The sequence below is a fragment of the Polypterus senegalus genome, chromosome 15 (assembly GCF_016835505.1).
Source record: "Polypterus senegalus isolate Bchr_013 chromosome 15, ASM1683550v1, whole genome shotgun sequence".
NCBI lineage: Eukaryota > Metazoa > Chordata > Cladistia > Polypteriformes > Polypteridae > Polypterus > Polypterus senegalus.
The window spans coordinates 115,525,496-115,550,270 of NC_053168.1; the positions used below are offsets into that span (position 1 = coordinate 115,525,496).

The window sequence follows — 24,775 nt, forward strand, 5'->3', positions numbered from 1 at the left end:
ACCCGCTTCTACTGTCCCAATTGCAAAATTACATTTGTAGTATGTGTTTCCATTTTGACACTTTGTTAGATCGGACTTCTTTGTCATTTTACCCGTTTTAAAAGGGCAATAAAATGATTGTTCATTCCAGTTATACAGTATACCAGATCTTGGTGTAGAGTATATCCATATAATGGTAATATATTTATCCACTGTTAATCACATCAGACTGTTCTTTTATTGCATCAGACTGTTATATTGAAGCCCATGTTTCAAATAATTCAGTTGTCAATTGGATTTGTCTCTGGATTCACGTAAATTTTTTGTTGTGAGGGCTGTCCTTGTATATAGTCACTTACCTGAGACACAGTACACTAAATGACATAAACAGCAACTGTTAGTTTATTAAAAAAAAAAAAAAAAGAATGCACTGCTGAAAATAATTTTGTTACAGTGTAGGTTTTTTTTCAGTACACAGTATCTGCTGTTCTTAACATTAATATACATGTACAGTGCTCATTAATGTATGAATAGTTGTTCATTCTACTGTACAGATAATGTGCTTTCTTTAATGTGTAAAATACTTCATTTTTATTGGTTTATGTTTCTTGCAGCATGTTTTCCTTTGTGCATTGTAGGCTGATGTAATCTGTGAACTAACTGAACCATCCATCCATTTTCCAACCCGTTGAATCCGAACACAGGGTCACGGGGTTCTGCTCCTTTGAGCACATCTACCGGAATGTTAGAAATATTTAAAGTGTTGTGTTTTTAAATTTTATGTATAGATAATTGGCTATGGCTTACATAGTTTTCTTTTTTTGTCGAATTTGCAAGTTTTTATCAAGAACCCCATTCTCGCACAATTGAAAGATTCAATTTTCAGTTATTTTGTATAATATCATCCTTTATTTACTCTTTATTTTTAGGTGGAGCAAGTATATTCTGAAAAGATGAATTTTGATTTTACATCTGATGATGTTAGTGAAAATTCGGGTTTCCTTTTTACTGAAAACCAGGAGTCAAACTTAATGACATCGACTGAACCCAAGATGGGTAGAAAGAAAAAAAAGAAAAACACAATTGCAAGTAAACCCACTGATTTGTGGGTTTGCAAGGTATGTAATGTTGCATTGTATCACTGTTTGTTAATCATCAGTCTCATTTCAGTAAAATCCGTCTGTTTTTCTGCCAAACAAACATAAGTGACGCAGACCTGTGGGGCAGTTTATAGCTAAAATATGTTTTAAAAGTTTTATTTATAAGCAAAAATTCTGTTTTGTTCCTTTTACAAAATACTACATTTTTAATAGCTGTCAAGCTGTGTTATTTGTAAATAATTCTTATAGATTGATTTTAAACTTGACGATGTGAAAAATTTTATAACATATTTTAACAAAATGTGTCAAGTATTTTTGTAAGAAGATTCGTTATAGTCAAAGATGAAATAAATAAGTAGGAGGTTTGAATTTTTTCCAATTATTTTTTTTTCTGCTCAGATGAAGTCTACTCTTTTGGTACTTTATTCTGAATTATTGCATTTAATGATTTGGTAGTAACGTTCTATGTACAGTAGAGCTGTCAGATAGACCACCACTTTTCAAATATAATTGCAATCTATATTAGAATTTTTTTTTATTCAAAGGCAGACACTGACATTAAATTGTAAAGGAATAGTCCTTTATTTTACCTTGCACTAATTTCTTCATCATGTTACTCCAGACGTGCTATGCTGTGTTTTCTGCATCACTTCCACAATCTGAGATTTTAAAATATTTAATATTTAGCTTGTATCATCATTTATAAAATGGACAGATTTTTCTACTGCATTGATATGCTTTTTAGTTAATGGAGGTACTAATAACAGATTTTAAAGCACTTCTTCGGCACCCTAAAAGTATTGTTTTGCTTTTGATCCTGTTCGTTCCACACCTGAATCTGAAATGCCTGATTTGCTGCTTTTTTAAATGGAAACTGTTAAGCATTCATTGTAGCAAACAAAGGCTAGTTTCCTTTCTTATTAAACATAATGGGGAATGTGTCATATTTATGATTTTCCTTTTACTGTATTATTATTATAACAGCTTTAATTTTAGGAACATGGGTGTATTTTGGAGGCTGCTTGCTTGACACAATTCCTTCAAAAAGCTGTAATGAAAAATAAGTATTAAGGTTACATATTTGTTGAATCTGTAAAGGTGGAAAGAATCCTGTTTAATGTAATCCTGTATGTTATTCTTTGACCCCTGGACATCTGCTGCAGCACTTAACTACCTGCTTCGCTCCACAAATTATGCGCTGCACACGTGATCTTCCTCATGCTGTTTTTTTTTAAAGTTGATGTTAAAGGGTTTGCCAAATAAAAATATAAGCAGGAAGCACTTAAAGATCATTACAGTATGCAACATTTAGTCCAATCGTTAACACCATTTGTGAAGCATGACTAGACCTGCCGTTTCTCAGCTTACATAAAATATGTAAAGTGGACACTTACTTCACATTTTTTGCACCCAAAGACCAGAAAGTCACATTGCAGAACAGGGGGATGGAGTCTAAAGTAATCATTAGTGATTTTGTGTTGGTTTGCTATATGTATTACAGTTATGTGAATCATCTGGATTCCACTTTTCTCTTTAATATGTTACTTTTCATACACAAAAAAAACAGTTTTTTAAAAGTCTGATTTCCAAGTGAAGCTGATTCAGTGTAGATAGATAGATACTTTATTAATCCCAAGAGGAAATTCACATACTTTATGTGTATGTGGCATAAGCATAAGCAAATGCACTGTGAACAAAAGAAAAAGCAAAAATATTAATAATAATGATAATGAAGCATACAAGAACACATTATTTATATTATAAGTATTCAAGCACTAATCATTGTATAATTTGTCAACTCTAGGTTACAGGCCAGTTATGTCACCTGACCTAATTTGGTTTGTCTGTGGTAATGTTTGTGAAGGCTTATACTATTAAAGTATATTTTTATGCACACTTTATCAGCACATACTCCCAACCTTTATTAATATTTTGGCTGAATTAAGTTTTAAAAAATTAAAGAACTATTAAAGTTTAGAGATGAAGTGTCATGATTACATTGTGCTTTCCATGTATTTTGCTATTTATGGCCTACACTGGAAATTGAAAGAAGGGTTAGGGGTGGTATTTATAGTGCAGGGGTGGACAAATCAGTATTCCAGATGCATGGGACTACCAGTTTTTCCTGACAAAGAAACTACAGACTTGCAAAGCCTGGTGAAGTACCAGATGTTTCAGATCTTTAGTCTATGCAGTATTTTCTTGATCAAACACAAATTGAAAAAAACAAAAGACCCAATTCTTCATGAGCATTCTTATCTTTGGTGTCACTTTTAACAACAGCTGTTCATAGTGCACCAGACTGACGTAACCGAGATGGTTGTCCTTCTGGAAGGTTCTCCTCTCTCCAAAGAGGATCTCTGGAGCTCTGACAGAGTGACCATGGGGTTCTTGGTCACCTCCCTGACTAAGGCCCTTCTCCCCCAATCGCTCAGTTTAGATGGACGGCCAGCTCTAGGAAGAGTCCTGGTGGTTTTGAACTTCTTCCACTTACGGATGATGGAGGCCACTGTGCTCATTGGGACCTTCAGAGCAGCAGAAATTTTTCTGTAACCTTCCCCAGATCTGTGCCTCGAGACAATCCTGTCTCGGAGGTCTACAGACAATTCCTTTGACTTAATGCTTGGTTTGTGCTCTAACATGAACTGTCAACTGTTGGACCTTATATAGAAAGGTATGTGCCTTTCCAAATATATATAATATAAAATCTTCTTTTTATTCTGTTTGATCTAGACAAAGACCAGCCTTTGTTAAATATGTTACTGACAGAGGTCTTCAAATTGAAATCTCAACGTAAAGGTTAGTAGAATGTATTTTGTTTTTCTTTATATTATTAAGTGCTCTGGCTCCTAAGGGGACTGAAGTGGACAAATGAAAAAGGCAGTGTTACCACTGCACCCTGTGTAACATTCTGACTGTGGTATGAGCCTAATAACAAAGGTGAAAAAGCAGCCATTATCAGTGGTTTTGCCATGCTTTTAAGATTCAAGGTTAATGGTTACTGGTTTAACGCAGTAATTGGCCTTTGCTTACCAGACTATCCATGACATTTATGCACACTGTGTCCCTCAGGCAGGATACCTCCATATTTCTAATGTGTTTGTGTACATTGCAAAAAAAAAAAAATTATATAAGTCAGTCAAAAGCAATAATGATATTTCTACATACCCAAGAATAACTTCTTTCAAATAAGTCATAATTTTCCATGTTGTATGGTCTTTCATTATTAAAATATTTCCACATGTATATGCTGAAGCAAGCAGCATGTCATAGCTGAGGTAATCTGATTTAATCAAAAGTTTTACCTACATTGAGCTACGTACAGTAAAAGGCTCATTACTATTGGATAGGTGAAGTTCACACATTTTCATTGATGTGTAGTTGTCTTTGACTGGTTATTTGTAATATGAATCACAGCTGTATGTAAGAGGTAAGGAACAAATTGTTTGTGTGACAGCTCACATTTACACGCAAAACTTGAGTAAGAGCCTGATCACAATTTTGACTCATTTTCTGGAGGTCTCAATGCTATATTTTGTTTGTAAGTAATGCTTAGTATAACTTTGAAGCATCATGGTGTACATTTTTACAGCGGAAGCATCATGGTTTCCATTACCATGCCCAGACGCTATCTGCTGCACATTCTGCCTATGTTAGTTCTCTAAGTAGTAGTCCTACAGTTTCAACTTGGAGTACCTGCAACATTTCTTAGCATACGGTGAGTACTATTATGCTGTACCTGTGCCTCTGAGAAGTTTCATATAAGCTGCTCCATTCTGAACCCCACCCATTTGATCGAATGTCACTGTATAAAGGCACTTGTGTCACTGGTTCGCAAGCAAATGAGAAAAGAAAAAGAAAGCCATTACAGCTTGTTACTTGTTCACAGCATTATTCCCCATCCTGCCACCCTCTCCACTGATTGACCCTGTGCAATTTTTGTTTCCTGTTTCTAATCTCCCTTGCTTCAAACACCCATGCATAAATGAATGTGATTACAAAGTGGAAATAAAATCCAAGAGCAGCCTTGGGGTAGGGGGAGTGGAACCCTGTGCTTCTGGACCTTTATCATATTCTTAGATTCTTGGTTCTTGGTAGTTTACACCCAAAAGCCAACCAGTAATGAGTGAGAAAAGTGCACAGATACTTAGGATAGGTTCAGCCAGTACTGTCTTTTATTACATAAACAACAGATTAAAGTAAAAAATAATAATCAACAAAAATTGGTGTCATGCAGAAATTATTATTGCACAGTTCTGTAATGAAACACACACCAAAAAAATAGTTATATGCAAAAAACTGGAGTCGGAAAATAAAGAGCTATTTACAGATATTTATAAGTCTTGCACTTTTTTAGAACATTAGAACAATCTAGATGAGAACAGGACATTTATCCCAACAAAGCTTGTCTGTCCTATCCACTTAATTCAAGTCTAGTTTGGAAAGTTCCTAAAGTGTTGCTGTCTACCATTTCAAGTGGCTGTGGTTCGCTGTGTTTAAAAAAAAAAGAAAAAAAAAAGCTTCCTAATGTTCATGTGAAATTTACCTTTAACAAGTTTCCAACTGTGTCCCCTTGTTCTTGATCAATCATGTTACCTCTTAATCTTCTTTTGCTTAAACTGAAAAGGCTCAGCTCTTTTAATCTTTCTTCATAATTCATCCCCTTTAATCCTGGAATGAGCCTAGTCGCTCTTCTCTGAACCTTTTGCTGCTATGTCCTTTTTGTAGCATGGAGACCAAACTGCACATAGTACTCTAGCTGAGGCCTCAGCAGTTTATTATAAAGCTTGAGTATAACCTACTTGGACTTGTACTGTACACACGGCTATATAACCTGACATTCTCTTAGAGTTCTGAATGGCTTCTAAACACTGTCTGGAAGTTGATAGTGCAGAGTCTTTTATGAATCTTAAATCTTTCTCATTACGCTTAATTTTCAAACCTCCCATTGTGTATTCAAACCTAACATTTTTAATTCCTTTCTGTAATACTTTACATTTATTTACATTAAACTTCATCTGCCACAAATATACCTAAGTATGTGTGCTGTCCAAGTCCTTCTTTACAAGATTTAGCCAATTCCAGATTATGAGACAATTCCAGATTATCAGACAATCCTATCTTGGTGTCATCTGCAAACTTAACCGGCTTGTTACTTATATGTCTATCAAAATCATTTACGTATATTAAAAATGGCAGCGACCATAACTCTTTGACTCCTGTGGAACACCACTCTTAAATGCTTTCTGAAAGTCAAGAATAATATATGCTTCCTCATAGAATTCCAGCATGTTAGTAACACAGGACCTCCCTCTTCTGATCACATGCTTACTGTTCAGAAAAAACTTGTGTACTTGCCATGTGCTGTTCAATCTTATCCTTAAAAATTCCTTCCATTAATTTTCCTGTGATGTATATTAAGCTTACTGGCCTATATGTGCTTGGATCTGTCCAGTCACCCTTTTTATATAATGAGAAAATATTTGCCATTTTCCAGTCCTTCAGACTCTCCCCACTGCACAGTGACTCCCTAAAATATATGTTTTCGCTAGCCTCTCTAAGAATTTGAGCGTAAATATTATCTGGTCTTGGTGATTTGTTTGATTTCAGCCTATGTAATCTGAGCAGTACTTCTCCCTCTACACTTTTCCAATCCTTCAGTACTTCCTTAGTAGTCCTGTTTACCGCTGGGAGGTTATCCACTTCCTCACTTGTGAAAACATCAGAAAATTGCAAGTTTATAGCATCCACTTTTTCTCTGTACCTTTTAATTCCTCTTTACTATTTCTGATGCACTTTGCCTCTTCCTTGATTGTTCTTTTACTACTAAAATATTAAAAAAAGAATTTCTTAGGGTCATCTTTTGCCTTACCTGCTATATTCTTCTCCAACTGTCTTTTAGCCGTCCTAATATCCTTCCTAATGGTTGCCCTCATATTCTAATATGCCCAACAATTCACTTTGGAGTTATTAGTCTTATATGCCTTATAAAGCTGTTTTTTCTTTTGCAGCTTCTTTTTTAACTCTTCATTAACCCATTGTGGAGTTTTTTTTAAATTTGCTATTATTTCCAAATTTAGGTATGTATCTGTCCTGCATTACATGTAAAACATTTTTAAACCTGTTCCAGTGCTCCTTGACTATCTCCACACTTAAAAGCTTATTCCAGTCTATCCTCCTTAGACTTTGCTGCATCTGCTCAAAATTTGCCTTACCACAGTTAAACTTAACAATTTTAGTCTTTGCATCCACACTCTTACAAAACACTGAGAATTGTTTTATATTATGGTCACTTGACCCCAGTGATTCAATCACCTCTACACTCTAAATTTTATCTTGCTTATTACAAAATACTATCTATCTTGAATATTACAAAATAGCTTAGCTGTTTGCTAAGTAAATAAGCTTGATAGACTCCTCTCAATTGTCAATTTTTTTTTGTTGTTACAAACTTTAAGAAGTACAGTATCTAGAAGCATAGAAAATTTCAATAAATAATACTTTTAGAAACCAGGATCAAAGCATTAAACGATAAAATAAGACAAAAAACAGAAAACATAAAGTTTTGGGTTAGATTAAAAAAAACATGTAATGTGCCTAATTACTGAAAATAATAAACATATATCGTAATGTGTGATACCATATACCATCATATGTATTTAGGTGGAGAGAAACAGAATGAAATGAGAGAAATGTCAGTGTAATATTAGGTCCTTTTTAACCAGGTTCTGTTAAGGTGCCATAAAAATTGCCTAACATTATTCAGCAGTTCTATTCTTCATTAAGATTATTTTTTGAAGTAGTCAGCCCATCCATCCATTCTTAAATTGGTGTGCAGCTAGATCCATGTAGAAAGACAATTAATTGATATATAGCAGAACTGTTGGAGGAAAATAAATGTACAGTTTTGAAATGGACAAGATGCAGACCTAACCTCCATTGGAATGTGTGGATAGCGCTTTGAGTACTGAGAAAAGTGCTATATGAATGTAATAAATTATTATTATTATTAAATTGCAACATTTTGTGTTACTTGTACTCATTTATTAGATTTTTTTTTTTACAGACACTCACTAAAAATGATGCATAGTGCAATAAATCATATGGGAAAACAGTTTTTCAAAACATTTTGGTATGGATCTATAACTAAATATGTATGTTGATAAAAAGGTTCTGAGCCAAAGTTTTTGCTCCTGTATACTAAAATATATGCATTTTATTTCTAGTATGTGTGGTTTATGGTGATTGTTGCTTGTTTCAGAATCAAGTCAAGATAGAAACCACAAAAACAAATTCATTCAAATATTGTACTATCATTGAAGTTTTAATGCTAAAGAACAATGTGCTGTAGGTGATTTATTCTCATACAAATAAAATGCATTATTATTACCTACTCAACCTGTGTTGGGAAAAGCCCCCTTCATATGCCACAGTTAAAAGGTGAACAGTAGATTTCCATTATATTAGGCTTTCTCTCAGAAATAATGCCAAGCCTGGCTAGCTTCAGCATTGACAACAAAAACAATATTGCCACCGTTGAAGAAATCGTAATTTTCAATCAAAATGTGATGGTGCATTGCATATGGTATGCTAAAGAGGTTTAATATGAGTTACCTGAATCCGTTATTAATGGAAAAATAAATATAAGCGGGCTTTGTGTACAGTACAGTTCTGTACTGTGTAAAAGTTATGTGTGCAGAACTGTAATTCCTGAAATGATGCATAATGACATCTAATATTCCAAAATGAATCTTGAGCTCATTAATTGAGGCTAGTAGAAATATAAGTAGTATGTCATAACTTTGAACGAAACTTGGGTACTATAACACAAGAGCCCAAACAACGTTTGAAGTACAGGTAAGTAGGATAGTTCTTTAACACTAAAGAAATTCAAAGGCCTTTACTAGCAAGATCACATACGTATGTTTTTTTTTTTTTTTTTTTTTATTTATTTATTTATTTATTAATTTTATTACAATCAATACATAGCAATCAAGTTTTTACAAAAAAAAAGAATTATGCTAAGAACAGATCGATCCCCACCCTTGAGAGAGAGAGCAAGCCAAACGGTGTAAAATTTAAGGCTTTTAAAAATACCTAAATCAACAAATTCTCTGTGCTTTATAAAATCATTTCAAAATATTACTGATTAGATCCTGCCATGTTTTGAAAAAAGTCTGCACAGATCCTCTAACTGAGTATTTGATTTTTCCAATTTTAAATAATATAACACATCAGTTTCCCACTGACTTAAAGAGGAGAGTCTGGGTTCTTCCAGTTTATCAGAATAAGTCTGCGTGCCAACAGTGTAGTGAATGCAATCACAATTTGTTTGTCTTTCTCCACTTTAAGACCCTCTGGAAGAACCCCAAACACAGCTGTTAATGGGTTAGGAGGGATTGTGAGTCCAAGACTGTCTGAGAGGTAATTAAAATTTTTGTCCAGAATAATGTTAATTTGGAGCAGGCCCAGAACATGTGACCTAGTGAGGCTGGGGCTTGGTTGCAACGTTCGCAGGTTGGATCATGCCCTGGAAACATTTTGGAGAGTTTTAGTCGAGACAGATGTGCTCGATATATAATTTTGAGTTGTATAATTGTATGCTTTGCGCATAAGGAGCTTGAGTGAATTCTCTGCATTGCTACTTTCCACTCCTTTTCTGATATATTAATTGAGAGGTCATTTTCCCAGTGTCCTCTTGGATCTTTGAAAGGAAGGGATTGTAAAAGGATTTTATATATTGTAGAGATGGAGTCTAACTCCTTGAAATTGAGCAATAATTTTTCCAGCGTGGATGAGGGTGCAAGATGAGGAAAATCTGGAAGGTTCTGTTTAACAAAGTTCCTGATTTGAAGATAGTGAAAGAAATTTGTAGCTGGAATGTTAAATTTGGAATGTAATTGTTCATAGGATGCAAAGGCGTTGTCTATATAAAGATCTCTAAGCAAGTTAATTCCAAATTTTTCCAGATATTAAAACTGCATATGTTTGTGAGGGTTGAAAGAGGTGGTTCTTTTGCAGGGTGCCACAGAAAGAAGCTTCTCCGTCTTAAAATGCTTTCTACATTGGTTCCAGATTCTAAGTGAGTGGAGCACAATTGGGTTATTAGTGTATTGCCGATAGCGTGTGTTTATTGGAGCACAAAGCAAGGAATACAAAGAAGTACTGCAGGATTTTACTTCTATTGCGGTCCATGCCTGTGTATGTTCTTCTATTTGTGTCCAGGTTCTTATCGACTGTATATTTGCCCAGTAATAAAACTGGAAGTTAGGTAGAGCCATGCCGCCTTCTGCCTTTTGTCTTTGTAGGGTCGCTCTTTTGATGCGTGGATGTTTAGAATTCCAAATAAATGAGGTTATTGTTGAATCTAATTGCTTAAAGAACGATTTATTAATGTATATTGGTATGTTTTGAAATAAAAAGGAGCTTAGGAAGAATATTCATCTTAACAGTGTTAATTCTTCCAGCTAGTGTGAGATGAAGGGTTGACCATCTATGCAAGTCTTGTTTAATTTTTTCCATACAGACACGAAATTTTTTTGATAAAGAGCTTTATGTTTACTTGTGATGTTTACCCCGAGGTATTTAAACTGTTCTGCAATGATAAAAGGAAGGGTGTCTAATCTAATATTATATGCTTGCGAATTCACGGAAAGAGTACACTTTTATTCAGATTAATTCTGAGACCAGAGAGCTTTTGAAATTCTGTGAGTGCTGCTAAGACTGCAGGCACAGAATTTTCTGGGTCCGATATATACAGTACCATGTCATCTGCATATAATGAGATTTTCTGTTCCAGTCCTTCTCTGCTAATCCCCTTTATCTGATCAGTATTTCGACAATGTATTGCCAGTGGTTCAATGGCAATTGCAAACAGCAGTGGTGACAAAGGGCATCCTTGTCTTGTGCCACGTTCTAGTTTAAAGTAGTCTGAGCAAATGTTATTGATGCAAACTGAAGCTTCTGGGTTAGTATACAGTAATTTAATCCATGCACAAATGTTGGGCCAAACCCAAACTTCTCCAAAATAGTAAAAGGTATTTCCATTCAATCATGTCGAATGCTTTTCTGCATCCAATGATAATAATATTTCTGGGGTGTTTGATTTAGTTGGTGAGTATATTACATTAAACAGGCGTCGAAGATTTGAAGATAAGTGTCGGCCCCTAATAAATCCAGTTTGGTCTTGTGATATTATTGAGGGGAGCACTTTCTCCATCCTTCTAGCTATGATTTTAGAGAGTATTTTAACGTCGTTATTCAGAAGTGAAATTGGTCTGTATGATGCACATTGTAATAAGTCCTTATTTTGTTTTGGAAAGACAGTGATTAGTGCTTGGCGAAAGGTTTGTGGAAGAGATTGGTTATCTCTGGCTTCTGTAAATGTTGCTAATAGGAGGGAGCTAGCTGAGCGGAGAATTTCTTGTAAAACTCTGCAGGGTAGCCATCAGGGCCTGCTGCTTTTCCACCTTGGAGTGACTTTATAGCATCCAGTAATTCTGATAATGACAGAGGTTTATCGAGCTCCTCCACACTAATAGCGTCAATTTGTGGTATCTGTAATTTATCCAGAAATGCATTAGATTGTATATTGTCTTCTTTAAACTCAGTAGTATATAGGGATTTATAGTAGTCTCTAAAAGTGCACATTATATTTTTGTGTTCGATGATTTTATCTCCATTCGTGTTAGTAATTACCGAGATTGCGTTGCACTTCTTGCTTGTGAATTTGTTGCACTAAAAGCTTATTAGCTTTCTCTCCATGTTCATAATAATGATGTCTGGATTTGTAAATTAGTTGTTCGGTTTCTTTAGTTGTCAAGAGGTTTAATTCTGAATGTAGAGCCTGCCTCCTCTTATGTAGAGTCTCGCTTGGTAGTCTGGCATGTTCTTCATCTATTTTAGTAATTTCGCTTTTTATCTCTGCTACTTTCTTCGCTTCGGATTTATTTCTGTGGGAAAGATATGAGATAATCTGTCCTCTTAAGAAGGCCTTAAGAGTTTCCCAGAGTGTTCCTGCAGAGATCTCAGGGGATGTATTTGTCTCTAGAAAGAATTCACATACGTATGTTTTATGCAGTGTTGAGGGTGTAGTTCATATTAATTATGTGCCTCAGAAGGCCCACATAAGCTGCCAATATTACACTGGTTTGCTTTTCTGTTTGCAGCAGTCAATCAGAATAATTCATTGAGCCAAACTGTTGAACATCTCTCATATGTCTCATAACTTTCCTGTTGCTCATACTATATGCGTTGCAAAAGCTGCTTTATGAAAATGTGGATTCAAACTGACACCATACTCCAGACCTTGGCCCACTACCACTTGTTGCCCAATCTGAAAAGATACCTCATATGTTGTATCAATAATGAAGATGACAGCTGAGCTACAGAAAATTGGTTGCACATGGCAGCTCATTTAAGCCCATTTGTTTTAAACTTAATAACTATTTGATGTGGAAATCAAGACTAATTAATAGGGTATGAAATAGATTTCCACATATTTAACAGCATTTTTATGATCTGATAAATTCCTTGAGAATCTAGCAGACAAATATTGAACCTATGTCTGTACAAAACACATTCTTCTAATAAAATATAACTGAATGCTGCTTTTCAATTCTTAGGTCCTAGTGTACTAAACAAATTAACAGAAAAAGCAAACAAATGTTCAGCTTATTTTTTGATTTGTTTTTCAATGCCTGACCTTGTTGAATAAAAGTTTACAGTACTACAGTATACTGTACCTTTAATGTGCTAACAATAAATTGCCAAACATTACATGAACATTAAAACTAATCAATAAACACAGAATGTTGTTTTAATTTAATTAGTATACACATACTAATTAACATAAAAAATCATAACAAAGTGAGGTTTGCTATATTTTAGAATGGAGGAGAGCCAGCAAAATTTTTGGTGTAGAAAATATCTCAGTTTTCACGGTTATGTTTAACAAACAAGGTCACAGTTAAAGTCGTCCAGTTCTAAATACCTAAGCCATCTTCCCACATACTGCATCCTTTCATAGAATTTTATAATAAGAATACATTGTGGACAGTGTAAATAGATGTTTAACTCCCTTCAGTGTTCCTCCATTGGCCCCCAGTGTTTTGTTATCACATGCAATGCGCCAGAGAGTACTACACTTGCATCAAATCTTCCTAATACAAGTCAAGTATTAAAATAAAATTGTAGACATTATGTCCATTTACAATTTATTTATATATATATATTTTTTTTAAAGCAACTTTGAACATAAGGCAGGTGTCAGGCCTGGGCAGAGGTCCATTAATGACCAAAGCACACTCTCATGCAAGACTAATTTAGAGTTGCTAGGAAACACAGCCTGTATATGTTTGGATTACAGACGAAAACCCAAGTTACATGGGTCTGGATCTGAATCAAGGACTCAGCAGCTTTGAAACAACATTGTTAACCACTTAGCTACTAGTAAATGTGTAATTGTCTGTCCAAAGTTATTGTGTTTAGACAAAAATTAAGTTAATTTTTTTTTATTTCTGATCATTCAGCTGAAATCACAAGTTGCTTACATACTCAATACTTCTGATGCATGTTGTATTTACCAAAATTAATCTAATTATTACATCTCCATGTGGAGATTCTTAAGGCTCCATTGTTATCTACTAACTCAGTCACTTAATAAAAAGAGCTCATATCATTAGGCAATTCAAAAGTGATTTTTCCACAGGTAATAAACAGACTTTTACCAAAAATGTATTTGTAATGCCAGACATTTTGTAAAAGTATGTGACTGCTGTTCTTCCAAGTCCTTAGGTTTCTTTTTTTATGTTTTGAGAAGGCCCCACAATCTCAGCTTTTTTGTAATACAGCAAATTCAGAAAGTATTTAGACATCTTCATGTTGTACAAACTTTATTGTGTAGTAGATTTCATTTTAAATGCCATTTCTGCCCATCAGTCAAAACTCAATAGCCCATTATGAGAAAGCATGTTGTTCACAAAGGTTTGAATATTGATTAAAAATCGAAAAGTGAAATTTGTCATTTATATAGGTATTCAGATCCCTGCACGTGCACTCCAAATTGTGTTTAGATGTATCCTGTTTCTTTTAATTATCCTTGAGATGTGTCTAGAACTTTATTGAAGTTCACCTGTGGCAAGTTCCATTGATTGGACATTGTTTAGAAAGGCACAGTCTGGTTTATGTAAGGACCCACAATTCACAGTCCATTTGCCAACCAAAAAAAAAAAAAACCAAAATCGAACAAGCTATGAAATCCAAGGATATCTCAGTAGACCTTTGTGATAAAATTGTAGTAAATCTTTATCAGGGCTAGGACCAGGACTCTTTCTAGAATTGTTTGTCCAGCCAAACTGAGTAACTGAACAAGAAGGACCATGGTAAGGAGGGTGACTGAGAACTCAGTGATCAATTTAATAGCTTCTAAGGTCCTCTGCTGAGTTTTGAAAATCTGTTGGAAGGACTTGCATCACAGCAGCTCCCCAGCAATCAGTGATTTGTTTTAGATTAAAAGGCATGTGTTAGCCCAGGAAACAGCCAAGACAATGAAGTGGCTTTAGGTAAAGTTCCTGACTGTCCTTAAATGGCCCAACCAAAGCCTAGACTTTAACCCATAGATGCAGGCAACTGTGGCTATAAAAGTAGTCAGAATTGGCCAGAGGACAGATCAAGCTTTATTTACAACAGTCCAAATCATAATTGCACACATTCACTTCCTGAGAACACTGCAGTTCCTCTCATGGTCTCTCATTGTTTAAATTATTATGGACAAATATGCATCATGAGTATATCACCCCAAAGTTACATTTTGTATCATATTGTAAGGTTTATATGTCATCACACTATTTCACCTGTGTCAGCCATGTCTGCCCTTTCTAGTTGGTTTGCCTTAATGACTGCCATACCTGGCCTGAATACTTACAACACTGAGTTTGTACTTTGTGTGTTTATCTGTGTTCTGCTGTTTTCCTCCTATATCCCAAAGACATGCATATTAGCTTGAGTGATAATTCAGAATCACTCATAATTAAGTTTGTGTACCTGTGATGGATTGGAGCCCTGTCTAGGCAGGACTGACTCCTACCTCATGCTCAATACCTTCTGGATGGGCTTTTAGCACCAGCAATTCCAAAACAGATTATGCAAGTTTAGCACTTAGATAGGTGATTTTTTTTAAATTACCAATATTATACCCCCCACACCCCAAAAACAGCTTTTACAGGTAGGTGTCTAATGTGTGTTTTAGATTTCTCTGCCCAGAAAGTAACACAAAACATGTTAAAGTATATGCAGAGCACATTGGGAGAATTCTTGAACCATTGCTCTTTTTTTATAATTATATTCTTTTTTTAAGCAGCCATCCTCTATTAGTGATTGTTAACAGGGCAACTAACAATTGGCACACATAAAAAAATGCTGACAGGATGATTTCATTATTCTAGTTTCAAAATTGATGCAAATATTGTAACATTTAAAAAAGAAATCCTGACACCTCTCAGTTTACAACTGATATATTGTGTTAAATGCCACCTTTTATCCAATAATTATATTGGGTACATTCTATAGTTTACATTATTTGTCATAAAATTTAACTCATTATCTGTACTTTTGTTTATCTGACACCCTTGCATTTGTCCTTCATATTTGAAACACTAGCTTTGAGGCCGTTCGTTGTTTAGCCATGCTTGTTGGTTGTAACAAAAGTAGCGTCTAGGCATGTGTTTCAGGAATGTTTAAGTATTTCTCACACTCTTTATGTTCCTTAAAGAAAAATGTTAAAGCAGATTATGAAGTTATTTTAAGAATTCTGTTGAAGTAATTTTTTAGTATACATTTAAGTTTTTTTACTTATTTTTCCATCTTAATAGAAGAAGACATTTCTAAAGAGAAAGATGTTGCCGTAGCATCTTCTGACATCCTGGAAGAAATCAGACCTCAGACAACAACTAATAATGACTTATGCGCGGTGTATCTTGACTGGTATCGGAAATTTTTGCAAACAAATTACTGGGAGTTTCGTCGATATTATAAGTATATTAATGTCATTCTGTCAATGTCATTACTCCTGTCATACAACAGCTTTACTGGCTCCCTATTAAATATCGAATTGATTTTAAGATTCTGCTTATTACTTACAAGACCCTTCATAACCTGGCACCTCCTTATCTTTCTGATCTTCTTCACATCTCCATTCCTTCTCGTATACTTAGATCATCTTCTTCTATCAATATTATTATATCTCCTGCTCGCTTGACTACCATGGGGTTTAGAGCTTTCTTCGAGTGGCCCCTCACCTCTGGAACTGTCTCCCACAAGACATTCATAATATTGACTCTCTTCCTACCTTTAAATCTCATCTTAAAACACCTCTTTTTGAGCTGGCTTATTCTGTCTGATAATTTTAGCTGATGAATTTAAATTAAATTTTATTATAGTATTTATCCTGGTTTTATTGTACTGTAATCCTTATATATAATTTGATACTATCCATATGTATGGTGTTCGCGTCAATACCTCGACTCAATACAAGTTAGAACCATGCAATGGAGCTCCGCCTCTGTAGTTAAAACATAACGTGGCAAACGCGGTCGCAGTATTGCATTATTGGCTAAGAATGTTTGACTGCTACAGTGACGCCGCCGTTTCCTATACTCCTCCACCTACCCACTCCTGATGCAGTCCACGATAGCAGTGTCGTCAGCAAACGTTTGCATGTGGCAGGACTCCGAGTTGCATTGGAATTCTGATGTATATAGGCTGAACAGGACTGGAGAAAGTACAGTCCCCTGCGGCGCTCCTGTGTTGCTGACCACAATGTCAGACCTGCAGTTCCTAAGACGCACATACTGAGGTCTGCCTGTAAGATAGTCCACGATCCATGGCACCAGGTATTAATCTACTCCCATCTCTGTCAGCTTGTCCCTAAGGAGCAGAGGTTGGATGGTGTTGAAGGCACTAGAGAAGTCCAAAAACATAATTCTTACAGCACCACTGCCTCTGTCCAAGTGGGAGAGGGATCGGTGTAGTATATAGATGATGGCATCGACCTCTCCCACCGTCTCCTGGTATGCGAACTGCAGAGGTTCCAGAGCGCGGCAGACCTGTGGCCTCAGGTGGTGAAGCAGCAGCCGCTCCATGGTGTTCATCACATGTGACGTCAGAGCGACAGGCCAGAAGTCATTCAGCTCACTAGGACGTGTTACCTTTGGGACTGGGTGATACAATATGTTTTCTAAAGCCTTGGGACTCTCCCCTGTTCCACGCTCAGGTTGAAGATGCGCTGTAGAGGACTCCCCAGCTCCAGCACACAGGCCTTCAGCAGTCGTGGCGATACTCCATCTGGACCCACTGCTTCCTGGCATGAAGTCTCCTCAGCTCTCTGCTCACCTGCGCTGCTGTAATTGTGGGTGGGGATGTCTCTCCTATGCTGGTATCAGCAGAAGGATGGTTGGAGGGTGCAGTGCTCCGAGGTGAGAGTGGGTTAGGGTGGTCAAACCTATTGAAGAAGTTGTTCATCTTATTTGCTCTCTCCTCTCTCTCTTTCGATGGTGGCACCCCACTTCGAGTTGCAGCCAGTGATGATCTTCATCCCATCCCACACTTCCTTCATGCTGTTATTCTGCAACTTCTGCTCCAGCTTTCTATTGTACTGTTCCTTCTGCACACACTTGAGCTGATTACCGCCATTAAAAGCCCTTTTCTTCTAGTTCAAAAGGCCCTTGATATCACTTGTAATCCATGGCTTGTTATTAGCATAGCAACATACTGTTCTTACTGGAGCTACAATGTCCATACAGAAGTTGATGTAATCCGTAGTGCAGTCAACAACCTCTTCAATGTTCTCACTATGTGATCCCTGCAGGATATCCCAGTCCGTAGTTCCAAAGCAGTTTCTCAGAGCCTGCTCTGCCTCAGGGGACCACTTCCTGTTTGAGCGCATGGTTGTAGGTAGCTCCCTCACTCTTGGTTTGTAGTGAGGCTGAAGCAGAACCAGGTTATGATCTGCTTTCCCAAGCGCAGGCAGCGGGGTGGCGCTGTATGCTTCTTTGACGTTTGCATACAGTAGATCAATAGTCCTATTTCCCCGGGTGTTAAAATCCACATACTGGGAGAAGGCAGGTAATGTTTTGTCCAGCGTTACATGGTTAAAGTCTCCAGCGATTAGCACAAGTGCCTCATGGTGCTGCGTTTGTAATTTAGCAACTGCAGAATGGATGACGTCACTTGCTATCTTCGCGTTCACTCGAGGGGGGAATGTAAACAATAACAATAATCACATGTCCAAACTCTCTGGGCAAGTAATAGGGACGCAAACTTACGGCCAACAGTTCGATGTCCCTGTAGCAGATTTTAACGTTTACATGTCCAGATTTACACCATCTTGTATTGACATAGAGTGTGAGACCTCCTCATTTCTGCCTCCAGCAGGTATTTGCGCCTCTGTCTGCTCTAACTGTGCTAAACCCGGGTAGCTCCACGTTAACATCTGGGATGTTAGTTGTTATCCACGTTTCACTAAAAAACAGCAAACTGCATTCTCTGTAGATCCTGACATTTTTCACCAGTGCAGCCAGTTTGTCAATCTTATTTGGTAGTGAGTTCACATTTCCCAGGATCACAGAAGGCACCGAAGGTTTGTAGCACCACTTTCTTGCTAGACGCTTGGCTTTTATCTTAGCACCGACTCTGCTGCCCTGATACTGCCTTCTTACCTCGTCAGGTAAGTAGGGAACCACACTGGCGTGGGCATTTGTTCTCAGCGCTTGAAGTTGACTACTTGAATAGACGAGTCTCGGTGTGTAAAAAGTGTCCAGGGAACGAGTCCACATAAAATAAAGTTGTAGGAGTTAACAGTGAAATAAAAAAAATAGAGAAAAAGGTAGAAAGATAAAGACTTTAAAGATAAAGTCATACACAGAGCTACTGGAAAGGCTGCCACTCGCTTCGGCACCTGAGTCATGTAAGTAATTTTAAAATTTTTTTCACAAATTTGCTTCAGAACTTTCAGCTGATATGGACTGAAATCATAATTCATTTAGTATGTGGAAAGTTTAGAGGTAGTATCCAAAATTTCAGATTACACAAATATTACCTAGACTTAAATAAATGGAATAGTATTGACTGCAGTTTTCCATATTTTAAGCTTTTTCTAATACCTTTGTAATGGGAGTCTAAGATGCTGTTGTAGCACTCATGAAGATGCTATAATTCACACAGCTGCAGGGATGGTGATTTATTTGTGTTTTTAAGTGGGAACTCTAGGAACACACCCAGGCTTGCCCTGATTCGCACCACTCACACACAGAAACAATGGGCTTAAACAGTAACCAAGCTGAAATCTATTTAACAAAAACTAGAAGCTGAAAATCTAAACAAGAAACAAAAAATAAATTCCTTGCCAGCTTCTGATTGGTGATCACAAACATAACTTAATATGGAAACAACAACACACAAGATAAATACAACAAAGTCCATAACACTGTCCAAATGCAGTGGCAACAGATGATGTGGAATGAAGGAGAAAATGATAATCCATGGAACAGCTTGCTGTAAGTAATCTAATAACATTCCTAATGGTATTCCTAATGCCTTGAGAGGTGGTGAAATTTGGGAGCGTTCCCTCCAATGAAGCATGTTGACCAATCTGACACACTACTCACATGACAGGCAGGCATAGGACAGTCCATATATCCATTTAGGTGCGATAATCTAGGACAAAGCGATAATCCACTAGTGGTGATTTAGCTGATAAAACAGACGGGTGAACCCATGTAACTTTTTAGCCGGCTTCCCTTTCAAGCTCCCACTGCCAATCTTCTCCCCAGCACCCCCTATGCTCTCCATAGACATCCAAGAACAGTTTTGTGACGAACAATGCCTTTCCCGGCATGATTGAGCACTGTGCCATAAGGCAAAAGTGATAACTAAGTGGCTCAGGGAACAAAACATCGAAATTTGGGGTTCATGGCCAGGAAACTCCCCAGACCTTAATCCCATTGAGAATATGTGGTCAATCCTCAAGAGGCGGGTAAATAAACAAAAACCCATAAATTGTGACAAACTCCAAGCATTAATTATGCAATAATGGGCTGCCATCAGTCAAGATTTGGCCCAGAAGTTGATTGACAGCCTGCCAGGGAGAATTGCAGATGTCTTGACAAAGAAGGGCCAACACTGCAAATATTGATTCTTTGCATAAACTTAATGTAACTGTCAATAAAAGCCTTTTGAAATTTATGAAATGCTTGTAATTATACTTCAGTATACCATAGAAACATCTGACAAAAAGATCTGAAAACACTGAAGCAGCAAACTTTGTGAAAACCAATACTTGTGTCATTCTGAAAACTTTTGGCCATGACTGTACTCTGAGCATGTTAATGGAAGGTCACTTCTATGAAGTTAATTTAATTAAACTGATTGAGAGGGCACTGTCCTGCTACAAGGGCTAAAAGCAGATCAGAGAAAAGAATTTAGAGATGAGAGATACAAAATCAAAACCAGGAGATCAAAGAGTACTAAAATGTCAAGACCAAAAGTTAAAGAACATGTGAAAAGTTTTAACTCCATACATTTTTTTTTTGCTTACTAACAAACAAACGTTTTTTTAATAATAGTCCAGAAACTTAGATGCCTCAGGTTGTGCACCAATGTCTTCAACAGCAACAATGAAAGTAAAATAAACAGAAAATAAAAAAGTTACAGAAGTTTAAAAAAATAAAAATAATCCTCCAGAAAGATAACAGACAGCTTGTTTGATTTCATTTTTGAAATCTTCATTATTATTAACATTTAAATTTACTGAGGTGGTATGCATAAAGAGTGGTATTTTGTGATTCACTTCAAAAGTACCTGATCTGAAAGCAGATTGCTTAGTCTTCAATTTTTATGTTATCTTGTTTATTATTGCAAAATCTATAACCGATTGCAGCTAATATAAGGTTGAATAGTGCCATATAGTTCTTCTTACTTATTTGTAAGGTTAGCTGTTTTTCCAAGTTAGGTTTGTTTGTGTTTTTGTCTGTTCATAACAAGTAGCAGTTATAATGTACCTTTCTTAGGGCATTTTTATTCTGTTTACTAACATGTTGTGTAATTAAACCACATTGAACCACTTCCCTTATTAATTATCTATGTTTTCATAGTAATCATTATATGTGAAACAGGTTTGACATAAAAGTTGTAATTTTTTTTTAATGATCTCAATTAATCTCACATATTTGAAATTCTTACATTATCAGTAAATAAGATGTTAATTGGTGTACATATGGTAACTACTATCTGATACTAGCAGACAGATACCTAAAGTAGAGAATGTAATATAAACCCACAACAGTCTACTTAAGACTTTGTGTACAAAGAAAAAAGTTTAATCACATTTCAAGCAAATTTAAATTTATTTCACTTGATTAGCCTGTGCAATTGTGCACTGCATTGTTTTAATGTGATGGGTGGTGATTTCACCATCATGTTTATAGTACAAGCATGGCACCACTGACTCATTCTAACACCTTACATGACAAGTTTTAAGAGTGGTTGAAAGAACAGTGTTTATCTATGCATATTGATATATAAGACATAATTTTGGTAGCTGTTAGTGTTTTACTTTAAGAACAAAATGTCTTTTTTCTATCTTTTAGGTATGTCTGAATATTCCAGAGAAAGTGCATCATGGTCAGATTCTTCCAGCGTATCATCAAGAACATACAGAAGCTCCTCCAGTGACAGCAGGCGTTCTGGCCGATATCGCAGGCGTTCTAGCCAATATCACAGGGATTCAGACCGTTACAGTAGGGATTCTGATTATGACAGCAGGAAGTCTGGCCAGGTATCGCAGCAGCAGGGAGTCTGGCCAGGTATTGCAGCAGCAGGGAGTCTGGCCGGTATCACAGCAGCAGGGAGTCTGGCCAGTATCGCAACAGCAGGGATTTTGGCCAGGATAGCAGGGTTTCAGACCACTATACTAGAAATTTTGACCACCATGGACAAAGAGACTCAGACCGTGGTCAGCATGCTGCAGACTTTGGTCAAACGGATTCTGATCATGATCACAGAAATGTCAGAAGTGGTCGAAAACATTTTAGCCATGGTCACCAAAATACAGACAATGATAGAATGAACTCTCGTCATCGTTGGCATGTAGACAGTGGTCGAACAGACTTAGATTGTTATCGCAGGAATGCTGGTGGTGGTCGAACAGATTCTAACCATGGCTTTGGAATTGCCAAAGGTCACAGGAAATCTCTTCATACAACAGAATGGAATTCTGAAAGAAGTAAGTACCATAATAAAAGTTCTGTTTTAACTGTGTCCTCTATAACGTTTTAACGTTTTAGAAAGATCATATCACATCATTGTCAATGCATCACATGTCACATCTCTTCTAAACGTAACTAATAAGTGCAGAACTTCCTTAGTTAAATATCAATGATACTGTTCCACAATTTATGCTTTGGTTTTCAAAATAAGTCTACTTTTGTTTTGATAAGGGGATTGGTTTGCTTGTGTAACTTCTAAATCTTCTGAGCTACAACACTCAAGCCATATTGATAATGTGTGAATGGATCTACTTCAAAGCACTGCTTTCTCAGCAACATTGGATTAATCATCAAGTCATAGGTAGTTTACGACATTTTTAAAACTGTTGTAGTAATGTTAGTGTTGTCACATGTACAGTAATATTCTTGGTTACATGTGCTACCAACATTCTCTGGCATCTTAATAAACAAGAAAGTATTAACGTACATTCTTTCATTTTATTTAATAGAAAATACAAGTAAGCTTACCTAATTTATTCTTCACTCCTATTTTTATTTCCTGAAACTTTGTGGTGTAAAAACATATTAATCTGTTCCAGTGGATGTGAATTTTAATCTGCATTTACATAAAACACTTTTATTTGGACTGTTATATCATTATTATAGGTGTAATTGTATTGAAAGTATACCAGTAGTTGAAGTTTTATTGATATTAAATAACATACTTATACAGCTTATTTTTCATTATAAAATAGTTACCCTTTCCATTTCAAAGTTAAGTACATTGAGTTTAACTATAAATGGTGCATTTTTATCTGGTTTAAAAAAAAAATTCATGGTGTAACCAACTATTTAGTTCTCAATTTTTCTCCTTTATTGGTAAATGTAATATTTCTCCTGCATTTCATAAATGCGTAATTTAACAGTCCACTGTAAATATTGTTTCCAAAAGTGATTATTGCTGTTTTTTTTTAGGAGGTACTTCAAAATTTCAAATTGAGAATAAAAATAGGTCCAGTATTCCTAAACAATTATCTGTACCTTATACCGTCCCTGACTACTATTCACTGATTACAGGTAATGATTACACATATTGCAAGAATATGAAGTTAAAAATATTAAAACGGAAATTGCTAGAATAAATTTAAAAAGTTATCTTTGTAAAGTGAATTTTGGCTTCGCTTCTTTGGCTTCCCATCAGTTTTAGAATTGATTTTAAAATTTTATTGCATACTTTTAAATGTTTAAATGGTCTGACCCAGCTTATCTGTCTGACCTCCTTGTCTCTTATGCCCCTTCTCAATCCCTGAGATCGTCTGACCAGCTGCTGCTGTCCTTGCCACGATCAAGGCGAAAGAAAATGGGAATTCACTTTTGTGGTGACTGCTCCTCAGCTCTGAAACAGCCTACCGCTTCATAAATAAGAGCAGCTCTAACACGGTCAATTTCTAAATCCTTACTGAGAAACACATTTTTTCTCTTTGGCTTTTAGCCGCTCATGATGCATTTTTATGTGTAAAAATGTTTTTGTCATCTGTTTATTGATTTTTATTTACTTTTTTAAGTTTCCTTTTTTACTTTTTATTTAATAATATTTGACTTTATTTTCTTACTTTCATGTACAGCACTTTGGAAACCATTTCTGTGGCCTTAAATGTGCTCTGTAAATAAAGTTTGGCTTGACTGACTTGACTTAAATTTGAAAACCACATTGTGGGCCTGATGTTTTTGAAGCCTTTGATGAGACACAACTGTTATTAATATAACAGTGAGGTTTTTCCTCATGTATTTTTTAGGAAGTGGAAACTGTTTAGTGTAATTTGTGATCCCTGAAAGCTAAATCCAGGTAATGTATTTTTGCAATATTATAGAAAACTTACTGTAATCAGAACATATCTAGCTTTGGTTTGTTTAGCTTGTTGCGTTGTTGTTGTAGATACCTAGGGCTCATAGGATCAAGAAAAGGGAAGTCCAAAGAATTCAGATTACAATTAACGCTGGTAATCACATGGGTCAGCTTCTGTTTAAAATATGTTCATGTTTCTTTCTTCCTTTGGGTTGCAAGGTGCTGGAATTCCTAAAGTTCAATTCTAGGTTCAAAAATTGCCAAAATGAAATTGCTTTCTCAAGAGAAACAACAGTCTGTTATTGTTTTGCAATATGGCTAATACATTGCAGCCCAAGGGAAGACAATATACTTGCAGTAATTGACAAAATTACAGATTTTTGTTGTGCCAAAACAGCTTTTACAGGTTTCTGCAATAACCAGTTATCATTTATACCTGATTAATTAAGTATGAGCTAAGAGTTTACCATTAGAACACTGGAGGTCTAGCTGCTGAAAACAAAGCCAATACATTATAAATTAGTTATTTCAAGCAGTAGTGGCCAATTGTAGTATAAATAATACCCTGGTTCTTGTTTTGTTGTGGTGGG

At 36.1% G+C, this 24,775-nt stretch overlaps 1 protein-coding gene and 1 long non-coding RNA gene across 3 annotated transcripts in view; one reads left to right on the forward strand and one right to left on the reverse strand.

Annotated features, from left to right (window-relative positions):
* Positions 1–24,775, reverse strand: part of LOC120515820 (histone H2A-like) — a 93,476-nt gene that overhangs the window by 27,475 nt on the left and 41,226 nt on the right. The window lies entirely within an intron of this gene.
* LOC120515832 overlaps positions 1–24,775 on the forward strand; it is a 43,208-nt gene that overhangs the window by 3,434 nt on the left and 14,999 nt on the right. Inside the window, exons 2-5 of the long non-coding RNA XR_005630709.1 lie at positions 909–1,097; positions 3,813–3,878; positions 21,722–22,356; positions 23,315–23,416. This is a non-coding gene — a long non-coding RNA (uncharacterized LOC120515832). The remainder of the gene's footprint in view (positions 1–908; positions 1,098–3,812; positions 3,879–21,721; positions 22,357–23,314; positions 23,417–24,775) is intronic.